The sequence below is a fragment of the Manis javanica genome, chromosome 7 (genome assembly GCF_040802235.1).
Source record: "Manis javanica isolate MJ-LG chromosome 7, MJ_LKY, whole genome shotgun sequence".
NCBI classification, from domain to species: Eukaryota; Metazoa; Chordata; class Mammalia; order Pholidota; family Manidae; genus Manis; species Manis javanica.
The window spans coordinates 119562273-119579454 of NC_133162.1; positions in this window are offsets into that span (position 1 = coordinate 119562273).

Below are 17182 nucleotides of genomic sequence, written 5' to 3' on the forward strand. Positions count from 1 at the left end.
GAGCTTTTGCCTCCCAGCAGGCAATGATATCACTCACCTGCAACCCCCACTATCACTCCCAGTGCTGGGCAGCTCCAGATAGTTAAGCTTCTGGGCACTAGAGGGCACTGCCGACACAAAGTTATTATACCATATTATTCATTAGAAATATGAAGCAGCAAAAGAAAGTTGTGCAAACCAAAATCCCTCAAACACCAGAAGGAGGACTCAGTGAATGTGAAGTCACCAATCTTCTTGATAAAGATTTCAAAATAAAAATCATAAACATGCTTAAGGAGCTACAGAAAATATTCAAGATCTCAGGGATGACTTGAAGAAAGAGACAGAAACTTGAAAAATACAGTATCTGAAATGAAACATACAATGGAGGTATTTAAAAGCAGATTAGAAGAGGTAGTATAGGAGACACTAAATGGAAAGGAAATTAGAGAACAGGAATACAAAATAGCTAAGGGACAGAAAGAAAAAAGATCTCTGCGAATGAAGAATAATAAGACAACTCTGCAACCAATCCAAATGGAACAATATTAACATTATAGGGGTACCAGAAGAAGAGAGAGAAAAAGGGAAAGTCTCTTTGAGAAAATAATTGCTGAAAACTTCCCCAATCTGGGGAAGGAGATAGTCTCTCAGGCCATAAGAGTATAAGATCTCCCAATACAAGGGACCCAAGGAAGACAACACTAAGAAATAGAACAATTAAAATGGCAAAGATCAAGGATAAGAACAGACTATTAAAAGCAGCCAGAGAGAGAAAAAGATCACATACAAAGGAAAACCCATCAGGCTATTATCAGACTTCTCAGCAGAAATCTTGCAGGCCAGAAGGGAGTGGTATGACATATTTAATGCAACAAAACAGAAGGGCCTCAAACCAAGAATACTCTACCAGCAAGAATATCACTTAAATTTGAGGCAGGTATTAAACAATTTCAAGATAAGCAAAAGTTGAGGGAATTTACCTCCCACAAACTGTCTCTACAGTGTATTTTAAAGGGACTGCTCTAGATGGAAGTGCTCCTAAGGCTAAATAGCTGTCACCAGGGAAAATAAAACTACAGTAAAGGCAGTAGACCAATTAATTACTAAGCAAATGCAAAATTAAATCAGCTACCCACAAAGTCAGTCAAGGGATACATAAAGAGTACAAAATATAACACCTAATATATAAAAACTGGAGGAAGAAGAAAAAGATGGGGGAACAAAATAACCGGTAGATTGTGTTTGTAATAGCATAATAAGCGAGTTAAGTTAGACTGTTAGATAGTAAAGAAGCTTCCCTTGATACTTTGGTAACCAAAAATCTAAAGCCTGCAATGGCAATAAGTACATATCTATCAATAATCACCCTAAATGTAAATGGACTGAATGCACCAATCAAAAGATGCAGAGTTACAGAATGGACAAAAAAACAAGATCCATCTATATGCTGCCTAAAGAGACTCACTTCATACACAGACTAAAAGTGAAGGGACAGAAAAATATATTTTATACAAATAATAGAAAAAGGCAGGAGTTGCAATACTTGTATCAAATAAAATAGACATCCAAACAAAAAAAGGAATGAGACAAAGAGGAACATTACATAATGATAAAGGGGTCAATCCAACAAGGGGATATAACCATTATAAATATCTATGCACCCAACACAGGAGCACCTATATATATATATATGTGAAACAAATACTAACAGAATTAAAGGGGGAAATAGAATGCAATGCATTCATTTTAGGAGACTTCAACATCACTCACTCCAAAGGACAGATCAAACAGATAGAAAATAAGTAAGGACACAGAGGCAATGAACAACACATTAGAACAGATGGACCTAATGATATCTACAGAAGACTCCACCCAAAAGCAACAGAATACACATTCTTCTCAAGTGCACATGGAACATTTTCCAGAATAGACCACATACTAGGCCACAAAGAGCCTTGGTAGATTCAGAAGGATAGAAATTGTTCCAACCAGCTTCTCAGGCCACAAAGGTATGAAACTAGAAATAAATTATGCAAAGAAAACAAAAAGGCTCACAAATGCATGGAGGCTTAACAACACGCTCCTAAATAATTAATGGAACAATGACCAGATAAAAACAGAGATCAAGCAATATATGGAGACAAATGAAAACAGAAACTCAACACCCCAAAATTTGTGGGACACAGTGAAGGTCATTCTAAGAGGGAGGTATAATGCAATATAATCTTACCTCAAGGAAGAAGAACAATCCCAAATTAACAGTTTAAACTGACAATTAGTGAAACTAGAAAAAGAAGAACAAAGGAGGCCCAAAGTCAGTAGAAGGAGCATAGTAAAGATCAGAGCAGAAATAAATAAAATTGAGAAGAATAAAACATTAGGAAGAATCAATGAAACCAGGAGCTGGTTCTTCGAGAAAATAAACAAAACAGATAAACCCCTAGCCAGACTTATCAAGAAAAAATGAGTCTACACACATAAACAGAACCAGAAATAAGAAAGGAAAAACACTATGGATACCACAGAAATACAAAGAATTATTAGAGAATACTATGAAAAATTACATGCTAACAAATTGGATAATCTGGAAGAAATGGACAACTTTCTAGAAAAATACAACCTTCCAAGATTGACCAAGGAAAAAAACAGAAAATCTGAACAGACCAATTACTAGCAACAAAATTGAATGGGTAATCATAAAACTACCTAAGAACAAAATCCCTGGACCAGATGGCTTCACCACTGAATTTTATTGAACATTTAGAGAAGACATAATACCCATCCTCCCTAATATTTTCCAAAAAGCAGAAGAGGAGGGAATACTTCCAAACTCATTCTGTGAGGCCAGTATCACTCTAAAATCAAAACCAGGCAAAGACACCACACAAAAATAAAATTTCAGACCACTATCCCAGATGAACATAGATACAAAAATACTCAACAAAATATTAGCAAACCAAACTAAAAAATACATCAAAAAGATCATCCATCATTATCCAGTGGGATTTATTCCAGAGATGCAAGGATAGTACAATATTTGAAAATCCATTAACATTACACACCACATCAACAAAAAAGAAAAAAATCACATGATCATCTCAACAGATAATGAAAATGCATTTGACAAAATTCAACATCCATTCATGATAAAAACTCTCAACAAATGTGTATAGAGGGGAAGTGTCGCAACATAATAAGGGCCATATACAACAAACCCAAAGCCAACATCACACTTAACAGTGAAAAGCTGAAAGCTTTTCCTCTAAGATCAGAAACAAGACAAAGATGCCCACTCTCTCCACTTTTATTTAACATAGTACTGGAGGTTCTAGCCACAGCAATCAGACAACACAAGAAATAAAGGCATCCAGATTGGTAAGGAAGAAGTTAAGCTGTCACTGTTTGCAGATTACATGATATTGTACATGAAAAACCCTAAAGAATCCACTCTAAAACTACTAGAACTAATAACTAAATTCAGCAAAGTTACAGGATACAAAATTAATACACAGAAATCTGTTGCATTCCTATATACTAATGATGAACTAGGAGAAAGAAAAAGCAGGAAAACAACTCCATTTACAAGTGCATCAAAAAGAATAAAATACCTATGAATAAACCTAGCCAAGGAAGTGAAAGACCTATTACACTGAAAACTACAGGACATTCACAAGAGAAATTTTAAAAGACACCAATAAATGGAAATACATCCTGTGCTCAAGGAAAATATTTTAAAATGGCCATCCTGCCTAAAGCAATCTACAGATTCAATTCAACCCTATCAAAATGCCAACAGCATTCTTTAACAAACTAGAACAAATAGTTTTAAAATTCTTATGGAACCACAAAGACCCCAAATAGCCAAAGCAATCTTGAATAGGAAGAAAAATGCTGTGGGATTATGCTCTCCAATTTCAAAATCTACTACAAAGCCACAGTAATCAAGAGAATTTGGTACTGGCACAAGAACAGATCCATAGATTAATGGAGTGGAATAGACAGCACAAATATACACCCACACAAATATGGCCAATTAATACATGATAAAGGAGCCATGGACATACAATGGGGAAATGACAGGCTCTTCAACAGCTGGTATTGGAAAACTAAACTGGACAGCTACACGCAAGAGAATGAAAGTGGATTGCTGTCTAACTCCATACACAAAAGTAAACTCGAAATGGATCAAAGACCTGAAAGTAAGTCATGAAACCATAAAACTCTTAGAATAAAACATAGGCAAAAATCTTTTGAATGTAAACATGAGCATCTTTTTCCTGACCACATCTCCTCGGGCAAGGGAAAGAAAAACAAAAATGAACACATGGGACTACATCAAACTAAAAAGCTTCTGTACAGCAAAGGACACTATCAGTAGCACAAAAAGATATCCTACAGTATGGGAGAATATATTCATAAATGACATATCCAATAAGGGGTAAACATCCAAAATACATAAAGAACTCACACCCCTCAACACCCAAAAAGCAAATAACCTGATTGAAACAAACATTTCTTCAAAGAAGAAATTCAGATGGCCAGCAGGCACATGAAAAGATGCTCCACATTGCTAATTATCAGGGAAATGCAAATTAAAACTACAATGAGATATCACCTCACACCAGTAAGGATGGTCAACATCCAAAAGACAAGGAACAACAAATGTTGGCAAGGAAGTAGAGAAAGGGGAACCCTCCTACACTGTTGGCGGGAATGTAAATTAGTTCAACGATTGGGGAAAGCAACATGGAGGTTTTTAAAAGAACTAAAAATAGAAATACCATTTGACCCAGGAATTCCACTCCTAGGAGTTTACCCAAAGAGAACAAGATCCCAGATTAAAAAAGATATATACACCCATACATTTATCACAGCACTATTTACAAAAGCCAATATGTGGAAGCAACCTAAGTGTCCATCAGTAGATGAATGGATAAAGAAGATGTGGTACATATACACAATGGAATATTATTCAGCCATAAGAAGAAAACAAATCCTACCATTAGCAACAACGTGGATGGAGCTAGAGGGCATTATGCTCAGTGAAATAAGCTAGGCAGAGAAAGACAAGTAGCACATGATTTCACTCATCTGTGGAGTATAAGAACAAAGCAAAACTGAAGGAACAAAACAGCAACAGACTCACAGAAGCCAAGAAGGGATCAGTGGTTACCAAAGGGGAGGGGTGGAGGATGGCAGGTCTGATTCAAAAAGATATATGTACCCCTATGTTTATTGCCACATTATTTACAATAACCAAGATACGGAAGCAATGAATTGTCTATCAGTAGATGAATTTATAAAGAAGATGTAGTACATATACACAATGAAATATTATTCAGACATAAAAAAGAATGAAATCTTGCCATTTGTTACAACATGGATGGACCTAGAGTTTATTATGCTAAGTGAAATAGGCCAGGTGGAAAAAGACAAATACCATATGATTTCACTTATTTGTGGAATCTAAAAACAAAACAAAAGAAAATTAACAAAATAGAAATACATTCCTAGACATTGAGAAGTGATTTGTGGTTACCATGGGGGAGGGCTTAGGTGGGTAGATCAGGAGGGTGAGGGGGATAAAGAGGCACAAAAATTCTCAATTATAATATAAGTTGGTCACAGGGGTGGTAGTACAGCCAGGGATGGAGAATATAGCCAATGATTCTGTAACATCTCCTATGTTAATGTTGATAGATAGTAATTGCACTAGTGCGGGTGAGGATTTAATAATATTGGTAACTGTTGAACTACTGTGTTATACACTTGCAACCAATATAATATTGTATATCAACTATACTTCAATAAAAAAATAAATAAAATGTATGAATTAGGCTTCTATGTATCAACTTAATGTTGTACAAAACATAAAGTACTAAAAAATGTACACCATATATACCATAACATTTTTCTAAAAAGTGAAAACTTGCAAAATAGGTCTATAGATTATTTATGTATATTAAGTACATATGATAATATAAAATATGCTTGGGAATGCGACACACCAACATCAAAACTACTGGAGTGACCTGCGAGAACAGAGAAGGGGGAGTTACGCAGGGAGCTTCCACCATACTTTGATATTTCTCTTAAAAAATGACACAAATATATTTAGTACTTAATAGATCTGCATATGGATATACAGGTGTTTGTTATACATTTTAGTACATACTTTTATATGTGAACCTGTAATATATATTTAATGTAAAAATATAATTCCCTTCATAAACAATTCACTTTGTGTCTATACAGGCAGAAGTTCATTGGCATCTATAACCAACAAATTTTGGAGTCTTGGGGATTTTTGTCTCTTCTGCAGCATGAATCAAAGTCTTCTCAATCACCTCATTTATTATTCTTAAGTTTTACTTAAGAGGCAAACTGGAGAAAAGTTTGCCTCTGATGGATGACAGATGTGAGCTCTCCCTCTGACACTGGAGCAGCAACACCGGAAGTTCCTGCCTCTCCGCAGCTGTCTCGTAGGGCTCTATAATGAGGGCTTTGCCCCACTTCCTGCCCCAGTCTCCACATCCTGGAAGTCCCGCAGAGCTTCCTCCTCCATCTCTGGGATGTGCTGAGGCATGGTAGTGGCAGAGACTGCCATTTAAAGCGGCCTGCAGCTGCTGTGATTCTGACACTGGGAAATGTGCACTTTAACATCAGGTCCCACTCTCTGATGCTAAACAGCCCTTTTCAGTGTTTAATAGACTCTTGGAGGAGGAGGAAATGGAAGCTGAGGTTAGCTTGTTCACCTGTGTGTCTGTCTCAGACAGACTGGCATCTGGCACCATGCCTCCCATTTAGTCAGAATGTTGTTTTCTGTTACATACATGCACATACACAGAACACACAAGCTCAAGCCATTCAAGCTATACATGTCTATGCCTACAAGTTACTGGCACTGGCCAAAATTATATCTAACCATAAACTGAGATATAAGTTCAAAATAAATGTTCTTTGGCATCTATAACCCTGTCAAGTTGGGTGAAGGTGAAGGTAGGATGGAGACAGTAGATGAAACTCCTTTCAAATAATTTCTACTATTTTTAATGAAAATAACTTGCAGATTGTGGTAAAAGGATTAATTCAAACAATTCCCTCACACACAGAGGGTTTGGAACCTTTCTAAAGAGCCTCAGTGAACCATTAATGTGATGAGAACTTCCCAAATCTCTCCCTCCCCAGATTCCTAAAGATAATGAGGATGATCACAGAACTCTGCCCCTTCTTGCACCCTTACATGGCTACCTTCAGGGTTAAAAACTTCCCAGAACCCAGTAAGACCTGCCCTCTCATTCTCTAAAGCGAGTCCAGAAACTTCAGAACTATTAGAGCAGAGGTTGGCAAACTATGGCCCCAAAAGCCAGATCCAATCAACTTCCTGTTTATATAAATAAAGTTTTATTGGAACACAACAATGTCTATTTCCTTATAAATTACCCATGGCTGTTTTTACACTACAATGGTAAAGAGTAGTAGCACTGAGGAGACCATAAGGCCTCAAAGCCTAAAATATTTACTATCTCACCTCTTGCCAAAAAAGTATGCTGACACTTCAGTAGCAGAACTCCATGGCTTTGAAGACTGACTAATTTACATATTATGGCCAAGAAATCTCAGGTCAAAAAGATTCTTGCATCCACTTTATGCCAAATTTATACCAGTTGAGTAGCAAATCTCCCTGTTGACCCATTATCACTGTCCTCAGCATGAACAGGGAAATAACACAGAACTGTAATTTCTCTGTGACTCATCCTCTTTATTGAAGCTGTGGTTGTTTCCCAGACTTGTCACCCCGCACCTGATGGCCAGGAGCCGAGCTGACCATGGCACTGGCATAGCCCAAAGCGCCTGTGGAGGCTGCTGACACATGGCTGATTAACTGCCCTTTAAAGGGCAACACTAACTAGCTTCCCCAAGCTCCAGGTCACCTGTTCATCACCAGTTCGTGACTAATACTGTCCCTTTTGCCTTAGAAGAAAACTGAGGCAGATGCTGACTGGAGCTAGAAGGCAAATAATATACTTATTTTTGTGTCTATGATTTCCAAAACTACCTGAATGAGCCAATAAAAATGACTATTTCAAAGAACTCCTCTCTGCAACTTACTGTAGTTAATGAGGTTGGTTTCCATACAGATTGTAATTACTGATATTATATGCATAATAATGTACTTGGCAAAGTTAACTAACCCAATAAAAAATCAGCTCAGGGTATTTTTTTTTAATCTATCTGCTTTGCAGTGAGTCAGGAGACTGAAAGTCATGTAACTCAAGGCAATTCAACTTCTTTGGGTTTCCGTTTGACTCAGAAAAAGAAGAAGCTGGACCAAATAAAAAGAAAAGCATTTTCCTCGTTTACAAAAAATACTTTCACAAATGTTATCCTACATGGTCATTCTATGATTTTAGGTAAGTCATGTACCTGCCATACTTAAATGCCATTTGAAATGCTGGAATCCCCTCGGCAGCCTGCAATAGTCTAGAAATAGCAGGTCAAAGAGCAATTCTTGTTTTGCATCATGTTCTTCTTTATGACAAAGGTATTCCTCAACCGAGTATTTTAGGGTTTGAATTTTTTTTTTTTTTTTTTTTTTTTTTTGCCAGTACTAACCTGTGCCCAAGACTTACCTAGTCTTCGTATCCCCCCTCCAGGTCACTGGCCTTGGTTGTTCCCACCAGCCTAAGGCCAGAGAAAACTAAGAAGCTCTGGCGGACACAATAAAAATATCTCCAGCCTCAGAGCACCAGGCCTAGCTGAACAAAAGCCAATTTCAGGAATTACAAAATGGCAGAAAGTTGCTGCACAGATCTTAGGTGCTTGTCCCCCCCCTTCAACTAGCCACACACATTTAAACTTGTATGAAGTGTCTCACCCGTCTGAGCACCTCTTTCCCAAGCTGGCTGTGTTAATCCTGGCGTAGTCTTTGTGGTGAAGACCTCAGACTCTGGCCTTTGTTTTCAAATTTCCATGCAGAAAAAGTTTAGGTTTCTGACTGTGTGGGCACACGGGTCCAGTTTTGTGGATTTCAGTGTGCCTTTTTGGGGTGAAGCTTGTGGTACATGAATCTGAACCATGCTTCTGTGATGGATGCAATGTGGAGGGACTGCACTCTGCTCAGGACTTTCCAAAACATCAAATGTTTTCTCTAAGGCCCAAGTATGCAGTCAGGCTTGAATTTCCTCTCCCAACATGCTCAGCTGGTTGCATTTGCACCTCTACAGCAGTGTATCTGAGTGGTTGGTACTGATGGTTGCCATAAAAATCTTGGACAATGATTAAAGATGTAAGATCTCCCTGCCCAGAAGCTAAGAGTTTGATGTGGAAAGAAAACAAAATCAATTTCCAACTCTGCTTCTTGCCCATAACATTCTGCTAGTCAAACAAATCATCCAGTCCCAAACACTTAGGGATTTTTATGTATTTCTAGTGTTTCAGAAATTAAATATAGGAGCCAAACACCAGAAGGCTTGGTGAAATGCTAAATCCTAGATAAAAACAAGAATAAAACTAGAAATGTACCAGTTGTTATACTATCACTTTGATGGTTTAGTTTATTTTATCTGCCCTGAGAGGAAAAGGCTGCCCTTCAATTAGAAAATGAAATAAGCTGCAATGTGTGCACATGTTTTACCAAACATCAATTTCAAGGATATTTTGGAAACCTTCAGAAATATGAATGTAAGTAGCACTGAAAGATTTTTCAGAGCAAAATACTTAAATAGGCACCACTGAATTGGTTTGATGGACTTTCATTTAGGGTAAGAGTTTCCTAATTTGTTAGGACACAAGCAACATTTAACTGTTTCAACCAAACTAATTCCTTTTATTTTTCTTAATACCACCTGATATTGAGGATCACAGTGTGATTTCATTTGAAAAAAAAGTTACCACAGTGCAAATAACTAGAAAGGCATTGGATGAATTTATTTCTGAGGATCCTAATGACCTTTATAGCTGATATGATGAAAAGAAAAGGAGATGAATTGTGGAGAGAATAGATACCATGGGTTTTTTACCTAGATCCAACTCTCCACTCCAGCTCACTCCTATCTTTCCTTGCTTGCAGATACCTGTTTTGTTCTGATATTTGGAGCAGCCTTGGGTTCAGGGATAGAGACTATCTCCATCCCAAAGGTGAATCTAGATTGGTCTATGCCATTCAGAATAGCCTCAATTGCTAGCGAGTCATTGGCTTATTAGACGTGGACATATGCTCTAAGCCTGGGCTACATAGAACTAGAATCTACTGGGAGTGTCTGAAAAGACTTTCTTTGCTAGAAAAAAGAGATGCACAGTAAAGTCTATTTCCTCTGCTGGAACTCTGCATTAGGGCCAGCTACATAATTTCTGAGGGCCAGTGAAAACTTAAAATTTGAAGATCCTTTCTTCCATTGTTTCTTTCTCTACCTTCATGGTGTTTTTATTTGCTAGTCAGGCAGGGCAATCCCATAGGCACCTGGAGCCTTTTCCTGCACCTCCCCATACAGGGCACATATGACCCTGACCTGCCCCACACCCATGCCCAGATTGCCACTGGAGGCAAAGGGTGGCAGTAGTCGTTGGACAGGGGCCGGGGAGCAGGTGGTCTATAACCTGTTCAACCCACATGATGAGGCAGGACTGCACATGAGTCAAGGCTCCAAGCATGCTCCTTTGTACCACTGGACTTCACTTACAAAATACAAATTAAAGTAAAACTATTAAGAATTTCAGCCCGGCACCAACAGAGCATTAGCCACCAAGCATGGCACTCTTCTGAGCCTGGGGCCCTGGGCGAGGGTATCGACTGTACACCCATGAAGTGGGCCATGGTCTGTGTGCCTGCATGTGCTACCTGAATCTGCCTCAACCATCTTGAGGCCACAAGGGGAACATGACCAAGGTTTAGAGAGGGAAGACAAAAACCACCTGGGTCCTTAACATTAGTAGCTACTACATTAACCAACCAACCAAGAAGTCTTGTTATATGAGGTGATAAAGCCTTTGTTTGTATAAGCCACTTTTATTTGGGCCTTTTATTAGTCACAACTTAAAATGTTCTGATAGGAAAGATCATACGAAAAAATATTCTACAAAGGGACTAAAACAGTGTTAAGCTAGAGGACTTTTGCTCCACCATTCAAATTTATAGCCACTCTCCTAGAGTATTCTGTTCCTGCTTTTCCCCAACTACCCTACAGGCCCTCAAAGGGCCAGTGTGTCCTTTGGAATATAAGCATACACTCCACCCCCTCACATTCCTCCACTCTTAGAAGGCTTAACAAATTCAAATAGGACAGATATTGGCAAACTATGACATATGGGATAAACACGACACCCACACTGATTTTTACGTGCACAAGAAGAGGTCACTGTGAGCTCCAGGGATAATTCGAGGCAAATTTATAAAACAGATGAGGCTTGTTTGGGGCTCACCTACTCTCTTAATAATAGAGAGACTATTTCATCCTTCAGAGACCCTCCCCTAGGTCAGCAATTTGAGTTCTATTCTTGATCATTCTTGCTTAAGGTGCTAACTGAAAAAACTCAGTAGCTACTACATACAGGTTTGATTGCCGAGCTTCTCGAGTTACTCTACACTTCCAGATTTTATGTTTCTTTACTGCTGCTCCGTACCCCTCCTATATAGAGATCCTAGAACAGTGAGCATTTGGGGACCTCAAGAAGGTCCAAATCCATTAAACTCTTCCTTGAATTATGCGGTTAAAAGAAGAATAAATAACATCCTCTGGGAAAAATAACTTCAGAGAGAAGGTAGTATGACAGGAGTGTCTTCCAGTGTCAGCTGGATAGCGTATCTGAGGGAAAGCCACTCTGCCTAGGAAACCAGCAAGAGTGCAGGTGTATCCCTCTGAGGGCCTATAGCCCTGAGAAGCTTCTTCACCCTCCTCCTCATCAATGGTTAGTCATGAAGCGTGCTTCTCAAACATTTGCAGAGACTAGAGCAGAGGTCCATAAACTATGGGTCACTTTTCTCCTCCTATACTTGGTTGAAGCATCTCCCCCGATTACATCCTCCTGGAACCGCAGAATGTGACCTTAATTAGAAATCACTATAACTAGTTAATATGAAGTCATACTAGATCCCGGTAGGCCCTAAATGCAATGACTGGTGTCCTTATAAGAAAGTATGAGGGGACGAGGACACACAGGGAAGAGGACTATGAGAAGATAGAGGCAGAGACTGGACTTATGCAGCCACAAGCCAAGGAACACCAGGAACCACCAGAAGCTAGAAGAGGCAAGGAAAAGGTTTTCCCAAGAGTCTTCGGAGGGAGATAACCCTGTCAATACCTTGATTTTGTACTTATAACCTCCAAAACTATGAAAGAATAAATTTCTGTTGTTTTCAACTACCTGGTCATGAAAATTTGTTTTGGCAGCCTTAGGAAAAGAAACTAATATGCAGCTGAATATTAGAGGTTGGCCTCTCATGCAGGCCATATAGAATGATAAGACTTGACAGCTGACCTGCAATTTCAGAAGGGGAAATGGAGGAAGTACTTCCTTAATAGAACATGTGCTCATGGCTGTGTGTTGGGGAGCAGGCCTTACCTTTCCATCTAGAATGAGCCTGTGAGGTGAGCTATATGAGCTGGATATCATCTCAAAGGTCACATTCCTGATGGTGGAATGCCCACACATCTGCAGCTGGGTTCCTCTCCCTCCTACCTTTCCATCACAACCCTCTGCCAAGTAAGGTCGGATCACAAGGTCTTCCTGTTTGAACCATGAGGTTTTTTTAGTGACATCAGACAAGAAGGCTGAAAGCTTTTGTAAGTTCCCTCCATACTAGATTAGCAGCACGTGGGTGAACCAAGCTCATACATTATTCAGAGAGGAAAAATGGGGGCCTTGACTGAACTTTGAAGGAATCAGCAGCTACTCCAGAGCAGAGTGACCTATTGTTCTGCCTCGGAGAACACAAAGAGCAACCAGAATTCCTTGCAGCATAGCTAATGGAGTGCACACAGACACTGTGATAAACTGGCCAGCAGACATCTACGAGCTTGGAAATCCTGCACAGAGCGCCCTATTCCTGATCAGAGGAAGGATATTCACGCTTTTCCTATTTCTGCAGGTCTACAACTCAGTGATACCAGGGTCAGGAATTTCTGGAAGATGAAACGGATTCATCTGTGGAGCATGTACTTGTCAACAGCTCCAAGGTCCCCTCAGAAGGGTCACCAGGCAGATTAAATTCACCTTTAAGTGATTGTCTGGCAGATCCTTCCCTGGAACATGGAAAGTGTTTCCTCTGTACTGGAGAAAATGGTTGTAAAATACACTTTCTAAAAAATTCTATAGTTTGTTTCTCTGAAACCAGAAAAGCATTTTCCAAGAAAGGGAGAAGGAAACCGACTAAAAGGATCAAGTGAAGGCTAACAGGTCCTCTCGTTCAGAGTATTTGCAAGAGTTCTGAATTAATTCCCAGTGAAGGCTCTTCTTCAGTCAGTAGCCATATTTTAAATATTCTAGAAAGAACACAGAACAAACACAGGTAAAGATATTTATTTCTGCCCTTTGTTACCACTGTGGACTTCAATAACAATAAAAGAGAATTATCGTTTATGTTTTCCTTGGCAAAAATTTATCAATCTGTGCATTAAATTGACCTGCCATTTTAAAATCTGCTTGATTTCAAAGGCTGGAAATTGATTTACTAAGAAGAAAAATATGTTGATAGTATATATTTGATATTAAAAATTCCATTTTCTTGTAAGAAGTATTTTGAATTTTAAGTACAACTCAACTCATACTTACAGAAAGACAACAAAATTATTTATAAACTTATTTAACAATATCTATAATGTTTAAGCTTGTTCTATAAAGTATATTTTAGGAATAATGTAATATTCGGGAAAGCTACATAAACCATCCTAGGTCCCAGTCTTGAATTAATAAATATCTATAGCATTTTTAGGTATAAAACATTTATAATTAAATAATTCATCACACATTAAAATAATTAATTTATTCAACAGACATTATTGAGCTTCAACCATTTTCCAAGTACTGTGTTCATATCTAGGGATAAACAAGACTGGAGCAGACACAGTATTTCATATGATTATTTGAATTAGGAAATATGTTCCCTGCATTAGTGAAGTATCTCTCAGACCTCCTCTTTGATGACATATTTGAACTCATAATGCTGAAAGGTAAATTATTAACACTCTAAAGTAAAAAGCAGTCATTATAGGAATTTTATATAGTTTATTTTTAAGAACATGATGTGTTTGATTTCTTATGTCTTACTATAAGTTTAAGCTAACTACTTTAGATAGCCATAAATAAAGCAATGGGCAAGTGTTTGGTCTCCATATTGTAGGGGCTCATATCTGTACTCTACAACTCAGTAGCTTTCGATGAATGACCCAACAGCTCTATGCCCTGTTTTCTCATCTGTAAAATGGAAATGATAATAGTATGTACTTCATAGGGTTGTGTGATGATTAAATAATTCAACAGATATAGAGTGCTTAGAAGAGTTCGTGGAACATGTAAATTCACAGAAACACTTTGCATTTCTACAGTTGAGTAATGACATGGACTCGGTGATACAATAAAATGAAGATAAACAAGTTGGTTGTGGGTGAGGAGTACTGGTCTCCACTTCAGGAGACCTGAGGTTGAATCCTACAACTGCTGCAGAAGAGAGAGTACCTGGATCCCTTTTCATGCCCCTTCTTCCCTCTTTGTCATGTGACCTCAGCTCTCTGCTACACATATGACAAATGAAGGATATGAACTACATGGTCTCCAGCATCCCGTGCACTTCTAAAACTCTGTGGAACTGTGATTCCAATGGGACCATAATTCAGGCCTGGGAAATATTTTGTTAGTGAATGATTGGTTAGAAAAGTATTATTTTCAAGTGGTATTGTGGATATTGTTGAAGGAGGCTTCTCCCACAGAGTTACTTCTATAAATTAAAAACAAGTAGGAAAAGATGTTCAGTCTGATGAAATGAATTTTGGTATTTAACTGACCATTCCATATAAACTCTTCTTTATAATCCAAGGGCTTGGGGCTGTTCTGAATAAAGAATTGAGAAGCTGTTCTGATAAAAAGTACCAAATGAGCATATAGTTGTTTGAATTCTTCAAAGCACTTTTTATCTATTATTTCATTTTCTCTATTTTGGCTACAACTTTTTCAGAAGAGTTCTACACTGGAAACCTAATACCCCAGGTTGTCCATCAGCTATATCATTGATCTCTGAGGAACAAATCACCTAGATCTTTGGGTCAACTGACTTACGTGAATACCTTTCTTATGTGGGCATTTAAAAAATTTTTTAAGTTACTTGGGAAAAGCAAGTTTTCAAAAGTCAAGTTGCAGTTATAAAAAGAAAATGTATTACACACCAAGCACAGTCTTGAGACTGACTTAGCAGCCTTCATAAGCAGCAGTTTTATTTCCATACATAGATTTTTTATCATTGGCACATCCTACTCAGAAACTATACATTGGGGACTATATAATTATTTGACACATTACCATGGTATTTAAATATATATAAGCAAACACATTGAGCTAAAAAGAAACATACTTGTGGGATGACAAAAATGTTCAGCTAACTTACATCACATTGAGATTTTTTTATTAAAAATCCTTAAATTATTGTGACACATTGAGGACACATCTAAAATTTGGAAAACTTAGGGGAAAGTTTCAATTTAGTCATTTGGGTCTGTCTTGACTGAATTTTGTTGTGCCTGCAGAATCTAACAAATAAATTGTCAGATATCCATGATAATGAAGGAGGGAAATATTCAACAAAAAGAATGATCAATTTGGTGGTTATATATCACCAATCCTCTATCTTGCAGATTATTTTCTTTTAAATAAGCAGAGATGAAATTAAATCCAATCACTTGGCCAGCAGATATACATGGAACATGTGCTGTATACTCTTTACCTGTGTAGTACCTCCTGCGTTAACAGGTGGTATCTGACTGTGGTAGTTTATACTATGGGAGGACAGGTCACACACAGACACATGAAACAACCCCTCCAACTGCATTACTACCACCCTGGCCCGAGACACCATCATCTCAAGCCTGTATTTTTGCATCTCCTCTGTTTCTTCTTTTGCTCTCCTAAAATCCTGCTCTACATAGAAGTTAGTGACCATCCATTGTACTTAAGATAAAAACCATATTATTTAGCCTAGTGAAGGAGGGAGAGATGGGAAGGGGGAGGAAAGATGTTGTCATGCTATTTTCCCACCCAGTCTGGCCCTGCCTCTTTCTCTTCCCTTACCTACTATCACTTCTCACCTTGTCCAGGGTGCTGGCTATCTTTTCCCATCAGAATTAAGTCCCATGAGAACAGGTGTCTTTACCTGTCCTGTTCTGTGTATCTGTGTTGTCTAGAACAATGATCATGCATGTAGGAGGCTCATAATAAATATTTCTGGAAAATAATGAATGAATAGGAGAGTATTATATGCCTTCTAAATTTTGGTATGTTAAATTTGCAAACTGCATGCAGACCTTAAAGAAGAGGATAATCTTTCATAAGGCTATCATACATAATAAATTCAAAAAGAAAATAAATTTAAACAATGAGAGACAGTAGTAGGCATGAGGTAGACCTCATAGAAGGTTAAGACTTGAGATGGGTTTAGAATAATAATCTGAATATCAGCCTGAGGGATAAAGTATAGCATTCTAGGACAGGCAATGACCAAAAGTGAGCCAGGAATGTGAGTAGTTGGGTGAATACAGTTAGAAGAGGACAATAAGGAGGCCAAAATGATAGACCCAAACATTCAGACTAAGGAAGAATAGAAACCAGAGTGTGGTTAAGAATGGCCAAACTAAGGATTTGAACAGATTAGCAGAAGAGATTAGAACTGTTTAAGTAGGAAACACAGGGGATTAACTGTTTTTGAAGAGAAACCCATCCTGCCAAGATTTTGGGAGATTCCTCTTGCAGCACATGCTATGTGAAATAAAAGAGGTAAAGGAAAGCCTGGTGGCCAATGGCAATCTTTGGGAATAGGTGATCAGGTAACAGCCATAATGTAAGGTTACAAAGGTAAAGAGGGAAAGAGATAAACCAGAGAAGGACACAAAGAACTGATGGTGAGAATGTAAGGAAGTGAGAAGGGAGAAAGGCAGGCAGAACTAAGACAACACCATGTGCACCAGCAATGTCCTTTCTTTTATCCAATAGGAGACTG